This window comes from Anopheles funestus, unplaced genomic scaffold (genome assembly GCF_943734845.2).
Source record: "Anopheles funestus unplaced genomic scaffold, idAnoFuneDA-416_04 scaffold_75_ctg1, whole genome shotgun sequence".
NCBI lineage: Eukaryota > Metazoa > Arthropoda > Insecta > Diptera > Culicidae > Anopheles > Anopheles funestus.
This window is the reverse complement of record NW_026045317.1, coordinates 2596-18991: the sequence shown is the minus strand read 5'-3', so window position 1 is coordinate 18991 and position 16396 is coordinate 2596. Positions and strand designations below refer to the sequence as shown.

General features: G+C 42.7%; 2 long non-coding RNA genes across 2 annotated transcripts; both read left to right on the top strand.

The window, feature by feature from the left end:
• Positions 1-1536: 1536 nt before the first annotated feature.
• On the top strand, positions 1537-2474 carry LOC125774359 (uncharacterized). Its single transcript, XR_007420844.1, has 3 exons — positions 1537-1595; positions 1792-1861; positions 2296-2474. It is a non-coding gene; the product is annotated as an uncharacterized LOC125774359 (long non-coding RNA).
• An 11551-nt stretch (positions 2475-14025) lies between these two features.
• LOC125774355 (uncharacterized) lies at positions 14026-15428 on the top strand. The gene is made up of 3 exons (XR_007420839.1): positions 14026-14204; positions 14601-14771; positions 15345-15428. It is a non-coding gene; the product is annotated as an uncharacterized LOC125774355 (long non-coding RNA).
• Positions 15429-16396: the final 968 nt, after the last annotated feature.

Here is a 16396-nt window from a genome sequence, read left to right as displayed (position 1 = left end):
TATCTTTGCTAATGTGTCGTGGCTAATGTGTGTTGGCTAATGTGTCTTGGCTAATGTGTCTTGGCTAAGGTGTCTTGCCTAATGTGCCTTGGCTAAGGCCTCTTGACTAAGGTGTCTTGGCTAATGTGTGTAGGCTAATGTGTCTTGGCTAAGGTGTCCTGGCTAATGTGTCTTGGCTAAGGTGTCTTGGCTAATGTGTCTTGGCTAAGGTGTCTTGGCTAAGGTGTCTTGGCTAATGTGTCTTGGCTAAGGTGTCCTGGCTAATGTGTCTTGGCTAATGTGTCTTGGCTAAGGTGTCTTGGCTAAGGTGTCTTGGCTAAGGTGTCTTGGCTAATGTGTCTTGGCTAATGTGTCTTGGCTAAGGTGTCTTGGCTAATGTGTCTTGGCTAATGTGTCTTGGCTAATGTGTCTTGGCTAAGGTGTCTTGGCTAATGTGTCTTGGCTAAGGTGTCTTGGCTAATGTGTCTCGGCTAAGGTGTCTTGGCTAAGGTGTCTTGGCTAATGTGTCTCGGCTAAGGTGGCTTGGCTAAGGTGTCTTGGCTAAGGTGTCTAGGCTAAGGTGTCTTGGCTAATGTATCTTTGCTAATGTGTCGTGGCTAATGTGTGTTGGCTAATGTGTCTTGGCTAATGTGTCTTGGCTAATGTGTATTGGCAAAGGTGTCTTGGCTAAAGTGTCTTAGCTAATGTGTCTTGGCTAATGTGTCTTGTTTAAGGTGTCCTGGCTAATGTGTCTTGGCTAATGTGTCTTGGCTAATGTGTCTTGGCTAATGTGTCTCGGCTAAGGTGGCTTGGCTAAGGTGTCTTGGCTAAGGTGTCTAGGCTAAGGTGTCTTGGCTAAGGTGTCTTGGCTAATGTGTCTTGGCTAATGTGTCTTGGCTAATGTGTCTTGGCTAAGGTGTCTTGGCTAAGGTGTCTTGGCTAATGTGTCTCGGCTAAGGTGTCTTGGCTAAAGTGTCTTGGCTAATGTGTCTTGGCTAATGTGTCTTGGCTGAGGTGTCTTGGCTAAGGTGTCTTGGCTAAGGTGTCTTGGCTAAGGTGTCTTGCCTAATGTGCCTTGGCTAAGGTCTCCTGGCTACGGTGTCTTGGCTAATGTATCTTTGCTAATGTGTCGTGGCTAATGTGTGTTAACTAATGTGTCTTGGCTAATGTGTCTTTTCTAATGTGTATTGTTAAAGGTGTCTTGGCTAAAGTGTCTTGGCTAATGTGTCTTGGCTAAGGTGTCTTGGCTAAGGTGTCTTGGCTAAGGTGTCTTGGCTAATGTGTCTTGGCTAATGTGTCTTGGCTAAGGTGTCCTGGCTAATGTGTCTTGGCTAAAGTGTCTTGGCTAATGTGTCTTGGCTAATGTGTCTTGGCTAAGGTGTCTTGGCTAAGGTGTCTTGGCTAAGGTGTCTTGGCTAATGTGTCTTGGCTAATGTGTCTTGGCTAATGTGTCTTGGCTAAGGTGTCTTGCCTAATGTGCCTTGGCTAAGGTCTCTTGGCTAAGGTGTCTTGGCTAATGTGTGTAGGCTAATGTGTCTTGGCTAATGTGTCTTGGCTAATGTGTCTTGGCTAATGTGTCTTGGCTAAGGTGTCTTGGCTAATGTGTCCTGGCTAATGTGTCTTGGCTAAGGTGTCTTGGCTAAGGTGTCTTGGCTAAGGTGTCTTGGCTAATGTGTCTTGGCTAATGTGTCTTGGCTAATGTGTCTTGGCTAATGTGTCTTGGCTAAGGTGTCCTGGCTAATGTGTCTTGGCTAAAGTGTCTTGGCTAATGTGTCTTGGCTAATGTGTCTTGGCTTAGCTGTCTTGGCTAAGGTGTCTTGGCTAATGTGTCTTGGCTAATGTGTCTTGGCTATGGTGTCTTGGCTAAGGTGTCTTGGCTAAGGTGTCTTGGCTAATGTGTCTTGGCTAAGGTGTCTTGCCTAATGTGCCTTGGCTAAGGTCTCTTGGCTAAGGTGTCTTGGCTAATGTATCTTTGCTAATGTGTCGTGGCTAATGTGTGTTGGCTAATGTGTCTTGGCTAATGTGTCTTGGCTAATGTGTCTCGGCTATGGTGTCTTGGCTAAGGTGTCTTGCCTAATGTACCTTGGCTAAGGTCTCTTGGCTAAGATGTCTTGGCTTATGTTTCTCGGCTAATGTGTCTTGGCTAATGTGTCTCGGCTAATGTGTCTTGGCTAATGTGTCTTGGCTAAGGTGTCTTGGCTAAGGTGTCTTGGCTAATGTGTCTTGGCTAAGGTGTCTTGCCTAATGTGCCTTGGCTAAGGTCTCTTGACTAAGGTGTCTTGGCTAATGTGTGTAGGCTAATGTGTCTTGGCTAAGGTGTCCTGGCTAATGTGTCTTGGCTAATGTGTCTTGGCTAAGGTGTCTTGGCTAATGTGTCTTGGCTAAGGTGTCTTGGCTAATGTGTCTTGGCTAAGGTGTCTTGGCTAAGGTGTCTTGGCTAAGGTGTCTTGGCTAAGGTGTCTTGGCTAATGTGTCTTGGCTAATGTGTCTTGGCTAATGTATCTTGGCTAAGGTGTCCTGGCTAATGTGTCTTGGCTAAAGTGTCTTAGCTAATGTGTCTTGGCTAATGTGTCTTGGCTAAGGTGTCTTGGCTAAGGTGTCTTGGCTAAGATGTCTTGGCTAATGTGTCTTGGCTAATGTGTCTTGGCTAATGTGTCTTGGCTATGGTGTCTTGGCTAAGGTGTCTTGGCTAAGGTGTCTTGGCTAATGTGTCTTGGCTAAGGTGTCTTGCCTAATGTGCCTTGGCTAAGGTCTCTTGGGTAAGGTGTCTTGGCTAATGTATCTTTGCTAATGTGTCTTGGCTAATGTGTATTGGCAAAGGTGTCTTAGCTAAAGTGTCTTGGCTAATGTGTCTTGCCTAATGTGTCTTGGCTAAGGTGTCCTGGCTAATGTGTCTTGGCTAAAGTGTCTTGGCTAATGTGTCTTGGCTAATGTGTCTTGGCTAAGGTGTCTTGGCTAAGGTGTCTTGGCTAAGGTGTCTTGCCTAATGTGTCTTGGCTAAGGTGTCTTGCCTAATGTGCCTTGGCTAAGGTGTCTTGGCTAATGTATCCTTGCTAATGTGTCGTGGCTAATGTGTGTTGGCTAATGTGTCTTGGCTAATGTGTCTTGGCTAATGTGTATTGGCAAAGGTGTCTTGGCTAAAGTGTCTTGGCTAATGTGTCTTGGCTAATGTGTCTTGGCTAAGGTGTCCTGGCTAATGTGTCTTGGCTAAAGTGTCTTGGCTAATGTGTCTTGGCTAATGTGTCTTGGCTAAGGTGTCTTGGCTAAGGTGTCTTGGCTAAGGTGTCTTGGCTAATGTGTCTTGGCTAATGTGTCTTGGCTAATGTGTCTTGGCTATGGTGTCTTGGCTAAGGTGTCTTGGCTAAGGTGTCTTGGCTAATGTGTCTTGGCTAAGGTGTCTTGCCTAATGTGCCTTGGCTAAGGTCTCTTGGCTAAGGTGTCTTGGCTAAGGTATCTTTGCTAATGTGTCGTGGCTAATGTGTGTTGGCTAATGTGTCTTGGCTAATGTGTCTTGGCTTAGCTGTCTTGGCTAAGGTGTCTTGGCTAATGTGTCTTGACTAAGGTGTCTTGGCTAATGTGTGTAGGCTAATGTGTCTTGGCTAAGGTGTCCTGGCTAATGTGTCTTGGCTAATGTGTCTTGGCTAATGTGTCTTGGCTAATGTGTCTTGGCTAATGTGTCTTGGCTAAGGTGTCTTGGCTAATGTGTCTTGGCTAAGGTGTCTTGGCTAAGGTGTCTTGGCTAAGGTGTCTTGGCTAATGTGTCTTGGCTAATGTGTCTTGGCTAAGGTGTCCTGGCTAATGTGTCTTGGCTAAAGTGTCTTGGCTAATGTGTCTTGGCTAATGTGTCTTGGCTAATGTGTCTTGGCTAAGGTGTCTTGGCTAAGGTGTCTTGGCTAAGGTGTCTTGGCTAATGTGTCTTGGCTAATGTGTCTTGGCTAATGTGTCTTGGCTATGGTGTCTTGGCTAAGGTGTCTTGGCTAAGGTGTCTTGGCTAATGTGTCTTGGCTAAGGTGTCTTGGCTAATGTGTCTCGGCTAAGGTGTCTTGGCTAAAGTGTCTTGGCTAATGTGTCTCGGCTAAGGTGGCTTGGCTAAGGTGTCTTGGCTAAGGTGTCTAGGCTAAGGTGTCTTGGCTAATGTATCTTTGCTAATGTGTCGTGGCTAATGTGTGTTGGCTAATGTGTCTTGGCTAATGTGTACTGGCAAAGGTGTCTTGGCTAAAGTGTCTTGGCTAATGTGTCTTGGCTAATGTGTCTTGTTTAAGGTGTCCTGGCTAATGTGTCTTGGCTAAAGTGTCTTGGCTAAAGTGTCTTGGCTAATGTGTCTTGGCTAATGTGTCTTGGCTAAGGTGTCTTGGCTAAGGTGTCTTGGCTAATGTGTCTTGGCTAAGGTGTCTTGCCTAATGTGCCTTGGCTAAGGTCTCTTGGCTACGGTGTCTTGGCTAATGTATCTTTGCTAATGTGTCGTGGCTAATGTGTGTTGGCTAATGTGTCTTGGCTAATGTGTCTTGGCTAAGGTGTCTTGCCTAATGTGCCTTGGCTAAGGCCTCTTGACTAAGGTGTCTTGGCTAATGTGTGTAGGCTAATGTGTCTTGGCTAAGGTGTCCTGGCTAATGTGTCTTGGCTAAGGTGTCTTGGCTAATGTGTCTTGGCTAAGGTGTCTTGGCTAAGGTGTCTTGGCTAATGTGTCTTGGCTAAGGTGTCCTGGCTAATGTGTCTTGGCTAATGTGTCTTGGCTAAGGTGTCTTGGCTAAGGTGTCTTGGCTAAGGTGTCTTGGCTAATGTGTCTTGGCTAATGTGTCTTGGCTAAGGTGTCTTGGCTAATGTGTCTTGGCTAATGTGTCTTGGCTAATGTGTCTTGGCTAAGGTGTCTTGGCTAATGTGTCTTGGCTAAGGTGTCTTGGCTAATGTGTCTCGGCTAAGGTGTCTTGGCTAAGGTGTCTTGGCTAATGTGTCTCGGCTAAGGTGGCTTGGCTAAGGTGTCTTGGCTAAGGTGTCTAGGCTAAGGTGTCTTGGCTAATGTATCTTTGCTAATGTGTCGTGGCTAATGTGTGTTGGCTAATGTGTCTTGGCTAATGTGTCTTGGCTAATGTGTATTGGCAAAGGTGTCTTGGCTAAAGTGTCTTAGCTAATGTGTCTTGGCTAATGTGTCTTGTTTAAGGTGTCCTGGCTAATGTGTCTTGGCTAATGTGTCTTGGCTAATGTGTCTTGGCTAATGTGTCTCGGCTAAGGTGGCTTGGCTAAGGTGTCTTGGCTAAGGTGTCTTGGCTAAGGTGTCTTGGCTAAGGTGTCTTGGCTAATGTGTCTTGGCTAAGGTGTCTTGGCTAATGTGTCTTGGCTAAGGTGTCTTGGCTAAGGTGTCTTGGCTAATGTGTCTTGGCTAAGGTGTCTTGGCTAAGGTGTCTTGGCTAAGGTGTCTTGGCTAAGGTGTCTTGGCTAATGTGTCTCGGCTAAGGTGTCTTGGCTAAGGTGTCTTGGCTAAGGTGTCTTGGCTAAGGTGTCTTGGCTAAGGTGTCTTGGCTAAGGTGTCTTGGCTAATGTGTCTCGGCTAAGGTGTCTTGGCTAAGGTGTCTTGGCTAATGTGTCTCGGCTAAGGTGTCTTGGCTAAGGTGTCTTGGCTAAGGTGTCTTGGCTAAGGTGTCTTGGCTAATGTGTCTTGGCTAAGGTGTCTTGGCTAATGTGTCTTGGCTAAGGTGTCTTGGCTAAGGTGTCTTGGCTAAGGTGTCTTGGCTAAGGTGTCTTGGCTAATGTGTCTTGGCTAAGGTGTCTTGGCTAAGGTTTCTTGGCTAAGGTGTCTTGGCTAAGGTGTCTTGGCTAATGTGTCTTGGCTAAGGTGTCTCGGCTAAGGTGTCTTGGCTAAGGTGTCTTGGCTAATGTGTCTTGGCTAAGGTGTCTTGGCTAATGTGTCTTGGCTAAGGTGTCTTGGCTAATGTGTCTTGGCTAAGGTGTCTTGGCTAAGGTGTCTTGGCTAAGGTGTCTTGGCTAAGGTGTCTCGGCTAAAGTGTCTTGGCTAATGTGTCTCGGCTAAGGTGTCTTGGCTAAGGTGTCTCGGCTAATGTGTCTTGGCTAATGTGTCTTGGCTAATGTGTCTTGGCTAATGTGTCTTGGCTAAGGTGTCTTGGCTAAGGTGTCTTGGCTAATGTGTCTCGGCTTATGTGTCTTGGCTAATGTGTCTTGGCTAAGATGTCTTGGCTAATGTGTCTTGGCTAAGGTGTCTTGGCTAAGGTGTCTTGGCTAAGATGTCTTGGCTAATGTGTCTTGGCTAATGTGTCTTGGCTAATGTGTCTTGGCTATGGTGTCTTGGCTAAGGTGTCTTGGCTAAGGTGTCTTGGCTAAGGTGTCTTGGCTAAGGTGTCTTGGCTAATGTGTCTCGGCTAAGGTGTCTTGGCTAATGTGTCTTGGCTAATGTGTCTTGGCTAATGTGTCTCGGCTAAGGTGTCTTGGCTAATGTGTCTTGGCTCATGTGTCTTGGCTAATGTGTCTTGGTTAAGGTGTCTTGGCTAATGTGTCTTGGCTAAAGTGTCTTGGCTAAGGTGTCTTGGCTAATGTGTCTCGGCTAAGGTGTCTTGGCTAAAGTGTCTTGGCTAAGGTGTCTTGGCTAAGGTGTTTGGCTAAGGTGTCTTGGCTAAGGTGTCTTGGCTAATGTGTCTCGGCTAAGGTGTCTTGGCTAAAGTGTCTTGGCTAATGTGTCTTGGCTAAGGTGTCTTGGATAAGGTGTCTTGGCTAAGGTGTCTTGGCTAATGTGTCTTGGCTAATGTGTCTTGGCTAAGGTGTCTTGGCTAAGGTGTCTTGGCTAATGTGTCTTGGCTAATGTGTTTTGGCTAATGTGTCTTGGCTAAGGTGTCTTGGCTAATGTGTCTTGGCTAATGTGTCTCGGCTAATGTGTCTTGGCTAATGTGTCTTGGCTAAGGTGTCTTGGCTAAGGTGTCTTGGCTAATGTGTCTTGGCTAAGGTGTCTTGGCTAAGGTGTCTTGGCTAAGGTGTCTTGCCTAATGTGCCTTGGCTAAGGTCTCTTGGGTAAGGTGTCTTGGCTAATGTATCTTTGCTAATGTGTCGTGGCTAATGTGTGTTGGCTAATGTGTCTTGGCTAATGTGTCTTGGCTAATGTGTATTGGCAAAGGTGTCTTAGCTAAAGTGTCTTGGCTAATGTGTCTTGCCTAATGTGTCTTGGCTAAGGTGTCCTGGCTAATGTGTCTTGGCTTAAGTGTCTTGGCTAATGTGTCTTGGCTAAGGTGTCTTGGCTAAGGTGTCTTGGCTAAGGTGTCTTGGCTAATGTGTCTTGGCTAATGTGTCTTGGCTAAGGTGTCTTGGCTAATGTGTCTTGGCTAATGTGTCTTGGCTAATGTGTCTTGGCTAAGGTGTCTTTGCTAAGGTGTCTTGGCTAATGTGTCTTGGCTAAGGTGTCTTGGCTAAGGTGTCTTGGCTAAGGTGTCTTGGCTAAGGTGTCTTGGCTAAGGTGTCTTGGCTAATGTGTCTTGGCTAATGTGTCTTGGCTAATGTATCTTGGCTAAGGTGTCCTGGCTAATGTGTCTTGGCTAAAGTGTCTTAGCTAATGTGTCTTGGCTAATGTGTCTTGGCTAAGGTGTCTTGGCTAATGTGTCTTGGCTAAGGTGTCTTAGCTAAGGTGTCTTGGCTAAGGTGTCTTGGCTAAGGTGTCTTGGCTAATGTGTCTTGGCTAAGGTGTCTTGGCTAAGGTGTCTTGGCTAATGTGTCTCGGCTTATGTGTCTTGGCTAATGTGTCTTGGCTAAGATGTCTTGGCTAATGTGTCTTGGCTAAGGTGTCTTGGCTAAGGTGTCTTGGCTAAGATGTCTTGGCTAATGTGTCTTGGCTAATGTGTCTTGGCTAATGTGTCTTGGCTATGGTGTCTTGGCTAAGGTGTCTTGGCTAAGGTGTCTTGGCTAAGGTGTCTTGGCTAAGGTGTCTTGGCTAATGTGTCTCGGCTAAGGTGTCTTGGCTAATGTGTCTTGGCTAATGTGTCTTGGCTAATGTGTCTCGGCTAAGGTGTCTTGGCTAATGTGTCTTGGCTCATGTGTCTTGGCTAATGTGTCTTGGTTAAGGTGTCTTGGCTAATGTGTCTTGGCTAAAGTGTCTTGGCTAAGGTGTCTTGGCTAATGTGTCTCGGCTAAGGTGTCTTGGCTAAAGTGTCTTGGCTAAGGTGTCTTGGCTAAGGTGTTTGGCTAAGGTGTCTTGGCTAAGGTGTCTTGGCTAATGTGTCTCGGCTAAGGTGTCTTGGCTAAAGTGTCTTGGCTAATGTGTCTTGGCTAAGGTGTCTTGGATAAGGTGTCTTGGCTAAGGTGTCTTGGCTAATGTGTCTTGGCTAATGTGTCTTGGCTAAGGTGTCTTGGCTAAGGTGTCTTGGCTAATGTGTCTTGGCTAATGTGTTTTGGCTAATGTGTCTTGGCTAAGGTGTCTTGGCTAATGTGTCTTGGCTAATGTGTCTCGGCTAATGTGTCTTGGCTAATGTGTCTTGGCTAAGGTGTCTTGGCTAAGGTGTCTTGGCTAATGTGTCTTGGCTAAGGTGTCTTGGCTAAGGTGTCTTGGCTAAGGTGTCTTGCCTAATGTGCCTTGGCTAAGGTCTCTTGGGTAAGGTGTCTTGGCTAATGTATCTTTGCTAATGTGTCGTGGCTAATGTGTGTTGGCTAATGTGTCTTGGCTAATGTGTCTTGGCTAATGTGTATTGGCAAAGGTGTCTTAGCTAAAGTGTCTTGGCTAATGTGTCTTGCCTAATGTGTCTTGGCTAAGGTGTCCTGGCTAATGTGTCTTGGCTTAAGTGTCTTGGCTAATGTGTCTTGGCTAAGGTGTCTTGGCTAAGGTGTCTTGGCTAAGGTGTCTTGGCTAATGTGTCTTGGCTAATGTGTCTTGGCTAAGGTGTCTTGGCTAATGTGTCTTGGCTAATGTGTCTTGGCTAATGTGTCTTGGCTAAGGTGTCTTTGCTAAGGTGTCTTGGCTAATGTGTCTTGGCTAAGGTGTCTTGGCTAAGGTGTCTTGGCTAAGGTGTCTTGGCTAAGGTGTCTTGGCTAAGGTGTCTTGGCTAATGTGTCTTGGCTAATGTGTCTTGGCTAATGTATCTTGGCTAAGGTGTCCTGGCTAATGTGTCTTGGCTAAAGTGTCTTAGCTAATGTGTCTTGGCTAAGGTGTCTTGGCTAATGTGTCTTGGCTAAGGTGTCTTAGCTAAGGTGTCTTGGCTAAGGTGTCTTGGCTAAGGTGTCTTGGCTAATGTGTCTTGGCTAATGTGTCTTGGCTAAGGTGTCTTGGCTAAGGTGTCTTGGCTAAGGTGTCTTGGCTAATGTGTCTTGGCTAAGGTGTCTTAGCTAATGTGTCTTGGCTAAGGTGTCTTGGCTAAAGTGTCTTGGTTAAGGTGTCTTGGCTAATGTGTCTTAGCTAAAGTGTCCTGGCTAATGTGTCTCGGCTAATGTGTCTCGGCTAATGTGTCTCGGCTAAGGTGTCTTGGCTAAGGTGTCTTGGCTAATGTGTCTTGGCTAATGTGTCTTGGCTAAGGTGTCTTGGCTAAGGTGTCTTGGCTAATGTGTCTTGGCTAAGGTGTCTTGCCTAATGTGTCTTGGCTATGGTGTCTTGGCTAAGGTGTCTTGGCTAAGGTGTCTTGGCTAATGTGTCTTGGCTAATGTGTCTTGGCTAAGGTGTCTTGGCTAAGGTGTCTTGGCTAATGTATCCTTGCTAATGTGTCGTGGCTAATGTGTGTTGGCTAATGTGTCTTGGCTAATGTGTCTTGGCTAAGGTGTCTTGGCTAAGGTGTCTTGGCTAAGGTGTCTTGGCTAAGGTGTCTTGGCTAATGTGTCTCGGCTAAAGTGTCTTGGCTAAGGTGTCTTGGCTAAGGTGTCTTGGCTAATGTGTCTTGGCTAAGGTGTCTTGCCTAATGTGTCTTGGCTATGGTGTCTTGGCTAAGGTGTCTTGGCTAAGGTGTCTTGGCTAAGGTGTCTTGGCTAATGTGTCTTGGCTAAGGTGTCTTGGCTAAGGTGTCTTGGCTAATGTATCCTTGCTAATGTGTCGTGGCTAATGTGTGTTGGCTAATGTGTCTTGGCTAATGTGTCTTGGCTAATGTGTCTTGGCTAATGTGTCTTGGCTATGGTGTCTTGGCTAAGGTGTCTTGGCTAAGGTGTCTTGGCTAATGTGTCTTGGCTAAGGTGTCTTGGCTAATGTGTCTCGGCTAAGGTGTCTTGGCTAAAGTGTCTTGGCTAATGTGTCTCGGCTAAGGTGTCTTGGCTAATGTGTCTCGGCTAATGTGTCTTGGCTAAGGTGTCTTGGCTAATGTGTCTCGGCTAATGTGTCTTGGCTAAGGTGTCTTGGCTAAGGTGTCTTGGCTAATGTGTCTTGGCTAATGTGTCTTGGCTAATGTGTCTTGGCTAATGTGTCTCGGCTAAGGTGTCCTGGCTAATGTGTCTTGGCTAAAGTGTCTTGGCTAATGTGTCTTGGCTAATGTGTCTTGGCTAAGGTGTCTTGGCTAAGGTGTCTTGGCTAAGGTGTCTTGGCTAATGTGTCTTGGCTAATGTGTCTTGGCTAATGTGTCTTGGCTAAGGTGTCTTGGCTAAGGTGTCTTGGCTAATGTGTCTTGGCTAATGTGTCTTGGCTAATGTGTCTCGGCTAATGTGTCTTGGCTAATGTGTCTTGGCTAAGGTGTCTTGCCTAATGTGCCTTGGCTAAGGTCTCTTGGCTAAGGTGTCTTGGCTAATGTATCCTTGCTAATGTGTCGTGGCTAATGTGTGTTGGCTAATGTGTCTTGGCTAATGTGTCTTGGCTAAGGTGTCTTGGCTAAGGTGTCTTGGCTAAGGTGTCTTGGCTAATGTATCTTTGCTAATGTGTCGTGGCTAATGTGTGTTGGCTAATGTGTCTTGGCTAATGTGTCTTGGCTAATGTGTATTGGCAAAGGTGTCTTAGCTAAAGTGTCTTGGCTAATGTGTCTTGCCTAATGTGTCTTGGCTAAGGTGTCCTGGCTAATGTGTCTTGGCTTAAGTGTCTTGGCTAATGTGTCTTGGCTAAGGTGTCTTGGCTAAGGTGTCTTGGCTAAGGTGTCTTGGCTAATGTGTCTTGGCTAATGTGTCTTGGCTAAGGTGTCTTGGCTAAGGTGTCTTGGCTAATGTATCCTTGCTAATGTGTCGTGGCTAATGTGTGTTGGCTAATGTGTCTTGGCTAATGTGTCTTGGCTAAGGTGTCTTGGCTAAGGTGTCTTGGCTAAGGTGTCTTGGCTAAGGTGTCTTGGCTAATGTGTCTCGGCTAAAGTGTCTTGGCTAAGGTGTCTTGGCTAAGGTGTCTTGGCTAATGTGTCTTGGCTAAGGTGTCTTGCCTAATGTGTCTTGGCTATGGTGTCTTGGCTAAGGTGTCTTGGCTAAGGTGTCTTGGCTAAGGTGTCTTGGCTAATGTGTCTTGGCTAAGGTGTCTTGGCTAAGGTGTCTTGGCTAATGTATCCTTGCTAATGTGTCGTGGCTAATGTGTGTTGGCTAATGTGTCTTGGCTAATGTGTCTTGGCTAATGTGTCTTGGCTAATGTGTCTTGGCTATGGTGTCTTGGCTAAGGTGTCTTGGCTAAGGTGTCTTGGCTAATGTGTCTTGGCTAAGGTGTCTTGGCTAATGTGTCTCGGCTAAGGTGTCTTGGCTAAAGTGTCTTGGCTAATGTGTCTCGGCTAAGGTGTCTTGGCTAATGTGTCTCGGCTAATGTGTCTTGGCTAAGGTGTCTTGGCTAATGTGTCTCGGCTAATGTGTCTTGGCTAAGGTGTCTTGGCTAAGGTGTCTTGGCTAATGTGTCTTGGCTAATGTGTCTTGGCTAATGTGTCTTGGCTAATGTGTCTCGGCTAAGGTGTCCTGGCTAATGTGTCTTGGCTAAAGTGTCTTGGCTAATGTGTCTTGGCTAATGTGTCTTGGCTAAGGTGTCTTGGCTAAGGTGTCTTGGCTAAGGTGTCTTGGCTAATGTGTCTTGGCTAATGTGTCTTGGCTAATGTGTCTTGGCTAATGTGTTTCGACTAATGTGTCTTGGCTAATGTGTCTTTTCTAATGTGTCTTGGCTAAGGTGTCTTGGCTAAGGTGTCTTGGCTAATGTGTCTTGGCTAAGGTGTCTTGCCTAATGTGCCTTGGCTAAGGTCTCTTGGCTAAGGTGTCTTGGCTAATGTATCTTTGCTAATGTGTCGTGGCTAATGTGTGTTGGCTAATGTGTCTTGGCTAATGTGTCTTGGCTAATGTGTCTTGGCTAATGTGTCTTGGCTAAGGTGTCTTGGCTAAGGTGTCTTGGCTAATGTGTCTTGGCTAAAGTGTCTTGGCTAAGGTGTCTTGGCTAATGTGTCTTGGCTAAGGTGTCTTGGCTAATGTGTCTCGGCTAATGTGTCTTGGCTAAGGTGTCTTGGCTAATGTGTCTCGGCTAATGTGTTTTGGCTAAGGTGTCTTGGCTAAGGTGTCTTGGCTAATGTGTCTTGGCTAATGTGTCTTGGCTAATGTGTCTCGGCTAATGTGTCTTGGCTAAGGTGTCTTGGCTAAGGTGTCTTGGCTAAGGTGTCTTGGCTAAGGTGTCTTGGCTAAGGTGTCTTGGCTAAGGTGTCTTGGCTAATGTGTCTTGGCTAAGGTGTCTTGGCTAAGGTGTCTTGGCTAATGTGTCTTGGCTAAGGTGTCTTGGCTAAGGTGTCTTGGCTAATGTGTCTTGGCTAAGGTGTCTTGGCTAATGTGTCTTGGCTAAGGTGTCTTGGCTAAGGTGTCTTGGCTAAGGTGTCTTGGCTAAGGTGTCTTGGCTAAGGTGTCTTGGCTAAGGTGTCTTGGCTAATGTGTCTTGGCTAAAGTGTCTTGGCTAATGTGTCTTTTTTGGTGTTTTTTGTGTTTTTGGTAGAAAGTTAGTGTTTTTGGTCAAAGTTAGTTGTAAATGACTTGTTTTGGACGCAATTGGTAGAAAACTATTGATTTTGGTAAAAGTTAGTGGTTTTGGTCAAAGTTAGTTGTAAATGACTTGTTTTGGACGCAATTGGTAGAAAACTATTGATTTTGGTAAAAGTTGGTGTTTTTGGTCAAAGTTAGTTGTAAATGACTTGTTTTGGACGCAATTTTTAGAAAACTATTGATTTTGGTAAAAGTTGGTGTTTTTGGTCAAAGTTAGTTGTAAATGACTTGTTTTGGACGCAATTGGTAGAAAACTATTGATTTTGGCCAAAGTTGGTGTTTTTGGTAAAAAGTTGGTGTTTTTGGTCAAAGTTAGTTGTAAATGACTTGTTTTGGACGCAATTGGTAGAAAACTATTGATTTTGGTAAAAGTTATTGGTTTTGGTAAAAGTTTGTTGTAAATGACTTGTTTTGGACGCAGTTGGTAGAAAACTATTGATTTTGGTAAAAGTTAGTGTTTTTAGTCAAAGCTAGTTGTAAATGACTTGTTTTGGACGAAATTGGTAGAAAACTATTGATTTTGGTAAAAGTTAGTGTTTTTAGTCAAAGTTAGTTGTAATTGACTTGTTTTGGACGCAATTTTTAGAAAACTATTGATTTTGGTAAAAGTTGGTGTTTTTGGTCAAAGTTAGTTGTAAATGACTTGTTTTGGACGCAATTGGTAGAAAACTATTGATTTTGGTAAAAGTTGGTGTTTTTGGTCAAAGTTAGTTGTAAATGACTTGTTTTGGACGCAATTGGTAGAAAACTATTGATTTTGGTAAAAGTTGGTGTTTTTGGTCAAAGTTAGTTGTAAATGACTTGTTTTGGACGCAATTGGTAGAAAACTATTGATTTTGGTAAAAGTTGGTGTTTTTGGTCAAAGTTAGTTGTAAATGACTTGTTTTGGACGCAATTGGTAGAAAACTGTTGATTTTGGTAAAAGTTAGTGTTTTTGGTAAAAGTTAGTGTTTTTGGTCAAAGTTAGTTGTAAATGACTTGTTTTGGACGCAATTGGTAGAAAACTATTGATTTTGGTAAAAGTTAGTGTTTTTGGTAAAAGTTTGTTGTAAATGACTTGTTTTGGACGCAGTTGGTAGAAAACTATTGATTTTGGTAAAAGTTAGTGTTTTTAGTCAAAGCTAGTTGTAAATGACTTGTTTTGGACGAAATTGGTAGAAAACTATTGATTTTGGTAAAAGTTAGTGTTTTTAGTCAAAGTTAGTTGTAATTGACTTGTTTTGGACGCAATTGGTAGAAAACTATTGATTTTGGTAAAAGTTAGTGTTTTTGGTCAAAGTTAGTTGTAAATGACTTGTTTTGGACGCAATTGGTAGAAAACTATTGATTTTGGTAAAAGTTGGTGTTTTTGGTAAAAAGTTGGTGTTTTTGGTCAAAGTTAGTTGTAAATGACTTGTTTTGGACGCAGTTGGTAGAAAACTATTGATTTTGGTAAAAGTTAGTGTTTTTGGTAAAAGTTAGTTGTAAATGACTTGTTTTGGACGCAATTGGTAGAAAACTATTGATTTTGGTAAAAGTTAGTGTTTTTGGTCAAATTTAGTTGTAAATGACTTGTTTTGTACGCAATTGGTAGAAAACTATTGATTTTGGTAAAAGTTAGTGTTTTTGGTCAAATTTAGTTGTAAATGACTTGTTTTGGACGCAATTGGTAGAAAACTATTGATTTTGGTAAAAGTTAGTGTTTTTGGTAAAAGTCAGTTGTAAATGACTTGTTTTGGACGCAATTGGTAGAACACTATGGATTTTGGTAAAAGTTAGTGTTTTTGGTCAAAGTTAGTTGTAAATGACTTGTTTTGGACGCAGTTGGTAGAAAACTATTGATTTTGGTAAAAGTTAGTGTTTTTGGTAAAAAGTTGGTGTTTTTGGTCAAAGTTAGTTGTAAATGACTTGTTTTGGACGCAATTGGTAGAAAACTATTGATTTTGGTAAAAGTTAGTGTTTTTGGTCAAAGTTAGTTGTAAATGACTTGTTTTGTACGCAATTGGTAGAAAACTATTGATTTTGGTAAAAGTTAGTGTTTTTGATCAAAGTTAGTTGTAAATGACTTGTTTTGGACGCAATTGGTAGAAAACTATTGATTTTGGTAAAAGTTTTTGTTTTTGGTCAAAGTTAGTTGTAAATGACTTGTTTTGGACGCAATTGGTAGAAAACTATTGATTTTTGTAAAAGTTAGTGTTTTTGGTAAAAAGTTGGTGTTTTTGGTAAAAGTTAGTTGTAAATGACTTGTTTTGGACGCAATTGGTAGAAAACTATTGATTTTGGTAAAAGTTAGTGTTTTTGGTCAAAGTTAGTTGTAAATGACTTGTTTTGGACGCTATTGGTAGAAAACTATTGATTTTGGTAAAAGTTAGTGTTTTTGGTCAAAATTAGTTGTAAATGACTTGTTTTGGACGCAATTTTTAGAAAACTATTGATTTTGGTAAAAGTTAGTGTTTTTGGTCAAAGTTAGTTGTAAATGACTTGTTTTGGATGCAATTGGTAGAAAACTATTGATTTAGGTAAAAGTTAGTGTTTTTGGTAAAAGTTAGTTGTAAATGACTTGTTTTGGACGCAATTGGTAGAAAACTATTGATTTTGGTAAAAGTTAGTGTTGCTGGTCAAAGTTAGTTGTAAATGACTTGTTTTGGACGCAATTTTTAGAAAACTATTGATTTTGGTAAAAGTTAGTGTTTTTGGTCAAAGTTAGTTGTAAATGACTTGTTTTGGATGCAATTGGTAGAAAACTATTGATTTGGGTAAAAGTTAGTGTTTTTGGTAAAAGTTAGTTGTAAATGACTTGTTTTGGACGCAATTGGTAGAAAACTATTGATTTTGGTAAAAGTTAGTGTTTTTGGTCAAAGTTAGTTGTAAATGACTTGTTTTGGACGCAATTGGTAGAAAACTATTGATTTTGGTAAAAGTTAGTGTTTTTGGTCAAAGTTAGTTGTAAATGACTTGTTTTGGACGCAATTGGTAGAAAACTATTGATTTTGGTAAAAGTTAGTGTTTTTAGTCAAAGTTAGTTGTAAATGACTTGTTTTGGACGCAATTGGTAGAAAACTATTGATTTTGGTAAAAGTTAGTGTTTTTGGTAAAAGTTGGTGTTTTTGGTCAAAGTTAGTTGTAAATGACTTGTTTTGGACGCAATTGGTAGAAAACTATTGATTTTGGTAAAAGTTAGTGTTTTTGGTAAAAGTTGGTGTTTTTGGTCAAAGTTAGTTGTAAATGACTTGTTTTGGATGCAATTGGTAGAAAACTATTGATTTTGGTAAAAGTTAGTGTTTTTGGTAAAAGTTAGTTGTAAATGACTTGTTTTGGACGCAATTGGTAGAAAACTATTGATTTTGGTAAAAGTTAGTGTTGCTGGTCAAAGTTAGTTGTAAATGACTTGTTTTGGACGCAATTTTTAGAAAACTATTGATTTTGGTAAAAGTTAGTGTTTTTGGTCAAAGTTAGTTGTAAATGACTTGTTTTGGATGCAATTGGTAGAAAACTATTGATTTGGGTAAAAGTTGGTGTTTTTGGTAAAAGTTAGTTGTAAATGACTTGTTTTGGACGCAATTGGTAGAAA